At 43.6% G+C, this 9,714-nt stretch overlaps 2 non-coding genes across 2 annotated transcripts; one reads left to right on the top strand and one right to left on the bottom strand.

The window, feature by feature from the left end:
- The first annotated feature begins 4,362 nt into the window (after positions 1-4,362).
- Positions 4,363-4,435, top strand: trnaa-agc (transfer RNA alanine (anticodon AGC)). Its single transcript has one exon. It is a non-coding gene; the product is annotated as a tRNA-Ala (tRNA).
- Positions 4,436-9,355: 4,920 nt separating this feature from the next.
- Positions 9,356-9,428, bottom strand: trnav-cac (transfer RNA valine (anticodon CAC)). Its single transcript has one exon. It is a non-coding gene; the product is annotated as a tRNA-Val (tRNA).
- Positions 9,429-9,714: the final 286 nt, after the last annotated feature.

Raw genomic sequence — 9,714 nt, 5'->3', positions numbered from 1 at the left:
TGAAGTCATGGAAGTCAGCATTCCGACATGGAAGGCAACATTCCGGGACAAAAGTCAGCAAGACAGCATTCTGGAATGAAAAGCATTCCAGAATGAAAGAAATCATTCCAGATTGAAAGGCAGAAATCTAGAACGAGCGGCAGCATACCAGAATAGACATCCATCCATGCCAGAATGGTAGACAGGATTCCAGAATGGTAGACAAAATTCCGGACTTAAATCCCTAACCTGACAGCAGCCTGTGACGTCATCCAATCAGAGCCAGAGACTGAACCTCCTTAAGGGCAACAGTGACAAGAAAAAACAGGAAGAACCCCTGAAAGTTTTGTCTAACGTCTCAGCTGTTACCTTTAATATTATCATAACAGATGAAATCATTCAATTGGATTTTGTGGTCTGGGTTAGATCAGTCAGCGTTTTAAATGAAAACTTATTTCTCCTCCAGAGGAGGAACTGTCAGGAGTGGGATTTGAACCCACGCCTCCAGTGGAGACTGCGACCTGAACGCCAGCTGGCGAAGGATCGTCCGTACAATGTTGGAAAATGTTGGACACAAGAGCCAATCACAAGCCTTCAATTCCTGGAGGTGCACCCAATCAGCTAGCGGATTTCTTCCCCACTGTCCAACATTTCCAACATTTGACCAATCACGGTGGAGAAATGTTGGAGCAGAGAATCAGTATGGCGCATACCGGTCGTCATTCATTCTGCACTAGCTAGCGAGAAATGGTACGGTAATTAAACACTTGCTACAGTGCCGTGTGACACTATTTTAAGTTTGTGTGTCATGTAAACTCTTGTGCTGTGTTGACGTTTTTATAGATTGATAGATTTGTTGAGTTACGACCGTTACACAAAGTGGATTTTGTTTTTGCCACTCGGTGCTTACTAATGTTATTTAAGGTGCAGTGTTTAAACACCAAACCTGAGAATCAAAGTATTTCCACCCACGTTTTAAGCACTACCACATAAGTAATTTTTTTAATTTAGATTTTTATGGTGTATTGCCATATAGAAATGTCTTCCTGTAAATAAACATTGTCCCTTAATGCCGCTTAAAGCTGCGGCATTCTTTGTAATATTGTATTTTATATTGTTGTGGTACACGGCGCTGTCCCCCGACCCCCGCTGTCAGAGGACAGCGGGGGTCGGGTGATCTATTTTGCCAGCTGACATGCTGTGGGTGAAAGGAGAGAGACGTGAAGGACAGCGGTGGCAGACAGGAGAAGGAAAACAGGGAGAGTAAGAGGGACCCGTCTCATTCGAAAAAAAAAATACGGACAATAACCATTTGTTTTTATGGACAAGGATCGCCCAGGGAGAGAGAGGATCCCGTGTGGGTTTCACCAGGAGGAGTTTTTTGTTTGTTTGCCTGTTCGGGACAGAAGGGACATTTATTTGTAAATATGGGTCGGATTACAGTGTTATTTGGGATGTAAGAAAATATGATTTTGAGTTAATAAAACCGAAACAGTCTCATTTCATGTGTCTGTGGTCTGTATTATGCAACAAAGGTAAATAGAGTACAACACAGGAGAGTCCCTGCTTAATAGTAACACTCTGTTTACTTTAGGCAGACTGTTACAACGTTTATCCATATGTCCATTTGTAAAAATGATGCCAAAAATGTAGCAGATGCAGATCAAGAGCACAATTTGAGTTCATCCAATGAGCAACTGTACTTGCTGTCCATTATGGCTTCACAGTTACACTACAGTGCAGCTTTCCTTTAGTGGATTTTATTATGTAGTCCTATTTGCTAATGATGCCATTTACTTTAACAAGGATGCCTGCAATGACGTTATATGGTTGTTGGGGACATTAAACATCATGAACATGGAAAGCTAATGGAAAATCCAAATCTTGCACCATCAACTGTTACTTGTGTCTGTTGTATATGTGGAAGTGTGTCTTGTGGTTGCTGTTTATGTTCTGCACTGCTGGAATAATTCCTTCATTTTTCGGCGGAAAGAAAGACGTAGAGAATTGGGTTGAGAGCATTGTTGAAAATGCCCAAGAAGAAGGAAAAGACTCTGATGAGGCGCAATAATTTAACAAGACACTCATCCTTAGTGGTATATAAAAGAAACAAGTGTAGGACTCTTGCAATTTGGCCTGGCAGCCAGCAGATCACGAACACCAGGAGGACAGCCAGGACCAGAGTGGTGGCCCTGTGCTCCACTTTCTGAGTGTTTGAGCTCTCTGTTACCCTGTTCCTCAAAACATGAAGAATGCTGACAGTGCAGAAGGACATAATACAAAGGGGGAGGAAGAAGGTGAATGTTGAATACAGAACACTAAACAGCACATCATGACTTCTACTTGGATAAACACTACTACATTCAGTAACATTATTCTCAGGATCACGTACTGCTTTAAAGTAAACGATAACATCAACATTCAGAAGAAAACCCAGAGTCCACACCAGAACATTAAAATAATCAGTAATCAGACATACAGTCTAGACATTGTTAACATGTAAATGACTGTTCTAGTTAGAAAAGGCAGATTTTTAATGGAATATATACAAAGGTATACAGAGGCCCTTTTCCAGCAGCCATCACTCACTGTGCTCTAATGCTACATTGTGTTAGCTATCGTGTAAAAAGGCTAATTGATGATAGAAACTCCTGTGAAAACTATTGTTAGCACAGCTGAACTGTTATCTGATCAGAGAAGCTGTAGAACTGGCCTGGTGACCCCACACTTTGGAACGGTAGTGTATGTATGCTAGTTTTGAACTAAATGATTGGGCCTACCGATATATGTCCCTTACCCTTCGCCTCTTCTGTCTGTCTTCTTGAAAATATGTCAGTGAGCTTTGCACATTTGGCAGCATCCTCAATCAATGCCTTTTTCTTCTTTAACCGGGTCTTTCCATTTTTACCCGCTTCTCCGCCCGTTTGGACTTTTGGTTAAATAAAGATAAGATAAGATAAGATAGATATATAAGATAAAACACATCCCAGTAAAGCTCATCAATACCTTGTAGGTGAGGGAGTCATTCCTGCTGATGAAGGATAAACTGTCAATCACCCAGCTGCTCTCTTCCAGGAGCTTCAGCATCTGATGTAGAAAATAAACTGATGTTAATGTGATGTCAGACAAAGGACTTTGTAACCACGCCCACTGTTGCCCCTCTTCTTGTTGCATCATGTGCAGAAATCAATGTTTTACCTTCAAGCCAAGAATACATTTGTTCATCAGGATGTGGGAAAGCAAAGCTGTTATAAGTGCACATCTCCATCTTCTACTGCAGTGAAATATGAGGAACTACATCATTAACCATTAAGAGCCCAGACAGAGCTCCAGTACATGTTACATGGACATTTCAACAACCAGCATCACCTTTCACTGCAGACCATGTTAGTGAGAAGAGCTGGATACTGACACCACCTGCAGCTGCAGCTCTGGACTCCTCCCAGGATATGTAGACTGTACCTTCCACTGAACATGTATCCAGAAGGATCCAGTGGTTTACTGATATGATGTCACCATGATGTTTGTAGAAAGAACACAGGGAGACGTTCAGCTGCTGAGGAGCATGTTCACTTCAGTTAGACACAGGATCATCAGTTGATGGTGTCATAAACATTCCAACTTAAGACTAGTGGTTAAGACCTTTAAAACTCAGTGGACAAGACATGTCTCTGGTTCTCTTCCAGGCAGTTTTACATATAGTGGAGGTTCCATGGTGTAATGGTTAGCACTCTGGACTCTGACTCCAGCAATCTGAGTTCAAATCTCAGTGGAACCTTTTGTTTGGACAGTAATCCTGGTGTCCTATCTACACAGATCAGTCTATGGAGAAGTCCACAGTCTGTTCATTGGTCCAGCTGTAGTCATTAATTACTGAAATAAATCAACCTTTTGATGATATTCTACTTTCAAGTGTTTATTTCTTTTAATTTTGATGGTTATAACTGACAACCAATGAAAACCCACATTCAGTATGTCAGGAAATGAGAATATGTGAAAAGGTTCAACATTGAAGACACCTGGAGCCACTCTAACCAGATAATGAACAAAACACCTGCAAAGGCCTTTAAATGGTCTCAGTCTAGTTCTGTAGGCTGCACAACCACGGGAAGACTGCTGACTTGACAGTTGCCCAAAAGACGACCATTGACACCTTGCACAAGGGCAAGACACAAAGAGGCTGGCTGTTCACAGAGCTCTGTCCAAGCACATTAACAGAGAGGGAAGTGGAGTACAAGCAAGAGGGAGTACAAAGTGTTCTGCCCAAACAGGGACTTGAACCCTGGACCCTCAGATTAAAAGTCTGATGCTTCCAATACTTCACTAGTACACTTCATGTAGTGCAGTGAGTCCTGATTGACTTGCAATTGACCCTTTGTAAAAGGGGGATTAGCTCAAATGGTAGAGCGCTCGCTTAGCATGCGAGAGGTAGCGGGATCGATGCCCGCATCCTCCAGCCTGCATTTTAACAGGGAGGGTGTAACTGGATGGATGAGAATGGATGGATAATGTAGTGGACTCCCACCCAGCAGATCAAGTCCCAGAGGTTACAGCATCATTTATTAGCTGAGTTTCCCCTCAGGGAAGCTGCTGTTTACAAGCTGTTTACAGAGAGAAGCAAGAAAACAACAGTCAGCATCATCTTCCATAAAAACACATGACAATAACATATGAGACAGAGAGTTTATGATCAGTGCTCCCCCTGCTGGTTAGGACATATGATGACATTTTAAATGTACCAGTCAAAAGTCACTCAGTGGTTTGTCTTTGTTTTTATGACTTTCTACATTGTAGATTCATCCTGAAGACATCAGAGCTATGAAGGAACACATGTGGAATGATGTAGTGAACAAACAAACAAGTGTTAAACCAAGCAGAATATGTTTGATGTTTGACATTCTTCCAAGCAGCCAGCTTTTGCTTTGATGACAGCTTTGTACACTCTTTGCATTCTCTCAATCTGAACTGAACCACCAATGCTGTGCAATGCTGACATCTAGTGGTGGAATCGCAGGCTGCAGCCTCCTCATTCCAAAATCAATCCCTCCTCCACATAAAGTCAGAAGTTCTAAATGTGAGTCATTAAATGAGAGGTTCCAGCAGAAACGTCCAAACATCTGAAGAGAAGCTGAGAAGCCTGAGATACAGGGGCTGCAAGCTGTGCTTCAACTGTTCCTGTTTAGACAATAAGAACAGATCATCACTGTCTTTTAAAATGTTCTGATCAAATCACATTAGTTTGTATATTTATATTACACACAGAGCTGTTGTTTCAGTCACATTCATTTGTTATGTGTACAGTGGGTGCAGGAAGTATTCAGACCCCCTTAAATGTTTCACTTTGTTATATTGCAGCCATTTGCTAAAATCATTGAAGTTCATTTTTCCTCATTAATTTCCACACAGCTCCCCATACTGACAGAAACACACAGAGTTGTTGACATGTTTGCAGATGTATTAAAAAGACAAAGTGAAATATGACATGGTCCTAAGTATCAGAGCCTTTGCTGTGACTCTCATATATTGAACTCAGGTGCGTCCATTTCTTCTGATCGTCCTTCAGATGGTTCTACACCTTCATCTGAGTCCAGCTGTCTTTGATGATACTGATTGGACTTGATGAGGACAGACACACACCTGTCTGTATAAGACCTTACAGCTCACAGTGCAGGTCACATACTGGGTGATGACGTCCTCCTGCAGGTGTTACTGTGGAACAACTGCTCTGGATTGGGATGAGTCTGAGTAGAACTTTGTTAGCTTTGTAAAGCTGTGTGTAGTTAGAGAGGAACTGAAAAGTGTCAACAACAAGGAGTTGGTCTCCAATGGAATAAAGTTAAACATCAGGGCTCATCCGGGATTTGAACCCAGGACCTCTCGCACCCTAAGCGAGAATCATACCCCTTGACCAACGAGCCATGTGTGACCTCTTATTTTTCATGTTTCAGTCAGTGGAAGAACATGACTTGTTTGTGTAACACTGGAGATGTTAGCTGTACATGTGCAGAACAAAGACATGACCCACAGCAGACCATCATGTTTAAGGAGCAGCAGGAAGTCCTCTTCTTAGTAACATTTAGGTGAATGGGACAGCACATTTGATGTTTGACTTCATCTATGAACACATGTCTGCAGCATGTTTACTGCATTTGAACTGTTACTAATAGAATTCCACCTGCTGTTTCTGTCGTTTCTTTCATTGCGAGTTAAGACTCCAATAAGTTCCATTAAACTCACAGTGATGTATCAAGACTTCATAGCCTTTCTTCTTCATGCCTCCCTCCCACCTTACCCATTACATTAACATTGTGTTTGTTACCAGCAGCAACATGATTGTAGTAAAAAGCTCATTGAACACTAAGCTCAAGGCTCTTGGTAGTTGCTGCTTCTTCTCCTGTGCTCCTGCAGACACTCCCAGTCCTCCTCTCTGACTGAGCTCACCTGCTTCCACTTGCTGATCAGGAGACAAAGGACAAAGGAGGGAAGATGAGACACAGAGGGACATTTGTCCTTTTGTTAGTAGGGCTGCTGCTTGTTGTTGCTCCTTTAGAAAACCTGATGTGTTTTCTTGTTCCTTCAGTAGAAAATAATGAGTCTCTTTTGCTTCTTTGTCTCCTAGTTCAGGTTTTGTTCCTCTCCTTGTCCTCTGACCTGCTGAGGGATGTCAAATGGACTTTAGCTGCACATGCTGGAAGATCATAGGAAGATGTTCATGTATTGAAAGTTCCATGTAAGGAAAGCTTTAGCTCTTCTTCTTCCTCTTTGATTCTTGGATTCATTTGTCTTTGAAAATGACTCTTTGTCTTCTTCCTGCTTTTGCTTTCATCATGCTTTGATTCATTTCCTCTCTGTCTCTAGCTTCCTGTTTTATTTGGAAAGATCTAAGCTGTGTTCCAATTCAGGGTCTGCATCCTTCGGAGGACACAGCCTATGCGGTCTAAGGAGGCCGCGTCCTCCTGAGGATCCTCCGGAGGATCCTCCGGAGGATTCTCAACCATTGGTAAATGGGACGGTCTAGCCTTCAAAGCACTTCCTGATTGTGGCGCGACGTCACAAGTTCTGCCCCCCAAGCCCGGGAAAAACAAACGCGGACAGACGACAGCAGACGAACACAGAGTAAAAAGAGAAAAGAGAGGAAAGACACGAAAAGGCAGAAAAACGAAAGATGGAAATGGAGATCGAGATTTGGATTTTGTTTTGTTTAATATTTACGTTGTTGGTGGAAGAGGAGAGGCGGCTTCAGCGGTGGCTTCAGCAGCAGAGAAATCAGCGCCGACTCGTTTATTTCAGGCTGGGAGAGCGCAGTGGAGAGGTAACGTTAACCCGCTGCTGTAATAACCCATACTATTGATAATAATTAATATACCAGTTACTGAACAAATGCCTGCCATATAAACAGTAGTTGACAAATATGATTTAATGTAATATGTATTTATTCATTTGTAAGACTTGAAATGTGTTTTAGTTAAATTAGTTAAATGTGTAAGAACTGTTAACATTCAATAGAATTGTATCAGCTGTAAATCAATAGCTGTAGTTTAATCCTCATGTTCTTACCCTCATGTCTCCAGACAGGGCGGATTTACTGCCGTATAAATGTACACGTCCCTGTTCTACAAACCTTTTTAACAATCATGACACCACCCAAGACTTCCGGCTGAGCAGAGAGTCCCTGGCGGTGCTGCTGACCTTGCTGTTCCTCTTCTGGCTGGCGAGTGGGACATCCTACAGAGTGGTGGCAAGGGTGTTCGGGATGCCTCGCTCCACTGTTCACTGCATCGTCCATCGGGTTACTGGGGAGGTGGTGGCTATTCGCCACAAGGTCATCTACCTCCCCAAGACCGCAGAAGACCTGGCGGCAGTAACCCAGGGGTTTGCAGGGCTGGCGAGACACGGAGCTTTCTGCAAAGCTGCTGGAGCAATCGACGGCTGCCATGTGAGGCTCAAGCCTCCAAGCGGCCCTGATGGTCACTGCTACCGCAACAGGAAACTGTTTTCCTCCATTTTATTGCAGGCAGTGTGTGACCATCAGGGCCGCTTCATTGACACGTACGTGGGTTGGCCGGGGTCGGTGCACGACTCCAGAGTACTCCAGCACAGCCCACTGTACAGGCGTGGCATCTACCCTCCTCCAGGGCACTTCATCTTGGCAGATGGCGGGTACCCATGTCTCCAGCATTCACTCCCCCTCATCACACCCTACAAGCAGCCGGCACAAGGTGTGGCAGCCCAGCGCTTCAACAGCCATCATTCCAGGACACGCTCCATCATAGAGCGTGCCTTTGGAATGATGAAGACATGGTGGCGAGCCATCTTCCTCCAAGCGCTGGAGGTGCACCACACCTTTGTGCCTCAGGTATGTCACTACATGAGAGAAATATTGCTTATTGTCAAATGGTGAATACCATGTAAGTAATTCTTCTTTTCTACAGGTCATAACAGCTTGTGCCTGCCTGCACAACATCTGCCTGGGTGCCGGTGACATCATGGCCCCAGAGGATGGAGTGCAGGAGGACATAACAACAGTTAAAAGAGTTAATTGTTTACACCTAACAAGTCTGATGTGCTTCATCTGGTCAAGTTCAGTAGAACTGATGGAGCCACTTGGGCTACGTTCAGACTGCAGGCTAAAGTGACCAAATCCCAATTTTTTGCACTAATGTGACCTGTATCTGATATTGTCATGACAGTGTGAACAGCTCAATTCCGATGTTTTTATATCCGACCCAGGCCACTTTCATATGTGGTCCTAAATCAGATACTTTTTTTTGCAATGCGACCTCAGTCTGAACGGCTATGCGGCATATATCCGACTTTTGCGTCAGTAAAAGGCGACAGGCGTCACAATTCTGCGACACAGGAGCGGGCAGACAAGCTGTGTCGTTAGCAACAAGCGCCTGTTGCCAGGAAGTAGAGCCCAACTCCAATGCGCGGCTCACAGATGAGGGAGATGTAGACTGTCTTGCTGTGAAAGTGACACAGAAAGGCGCTCGCAGACGTATTCAAAGGTTCTCGTCATTCTGAAGTTATGAATGTTGCATGTTATGAATGAAGTCAGTGTCGCTAAAAGCAGTCACATCACTATCCCACCACTCCGCACCCACACAACAAGTAAAACCTATATATGACCACCAAAAACCCATAACACATTATATTTTTTTTTTTTTATTTTAGATACTATATTAATCCCAGAGGGAAATTCTTTACGGCAGTGTCATACAATGACTAGCAAGGTGCGCCACAGGCTAGGGTGAAGTGTCTTGCCCAAGAACACACAACAGTGACTAGGGAGGAGTTGGGATCGAACCACCAACCTTCCGGTTACTAGACAACCCTGCTATACCACTGCGCCACTGTTGTCCCTAAAACAATGTTGTGTTTCTGCCAGGTTTCGAACCAGGGACCTTTCGCGTGTGAGGCGAACGCGATAACCACTACACTACAGAAACTCACATATAACATGTCTTAAAGTAAGTATTATTAGGAGGATGCTGTCATCTTCCTGCTAAATTGAGCTTTCTCACCTGGAGAGCCGCCGATCCTGAAGGACAAACTGGAGCAGACAGGGGTGGACCACCTGCTGTCAGAGTGGATCAGGGACTACCTCACAAACTGACCACAATAGCTTTAATTTGCACATACAAATACTACTGTTTACTGCTTACTTTTGCACTTCAGCCACTTTACAGTCTGTTTACATTGTTCATGGACATTTGGATAGTGATAACATTTATG

Source organism: Parambassis ranga, unplaced genomic scaffold (assembly GCF_900634625.1).
Source record: "Parambassis ranga unplaced genomic scaffold, fParRan2.1 scaffold_37_arrow_ctg1, whole genome shotgun sequence".
In the NCBI taxonomy this organism is placed as follows: Eukaryota; Metazoa; Chordata; class Actinopteri; family Ambassidae; genus Parambassis; species Parambassis ranga.
Note: the sequence above shows the minus strand (reverse complement) of the source record. Positions and strands in the feature narration are given on the sequence as shown.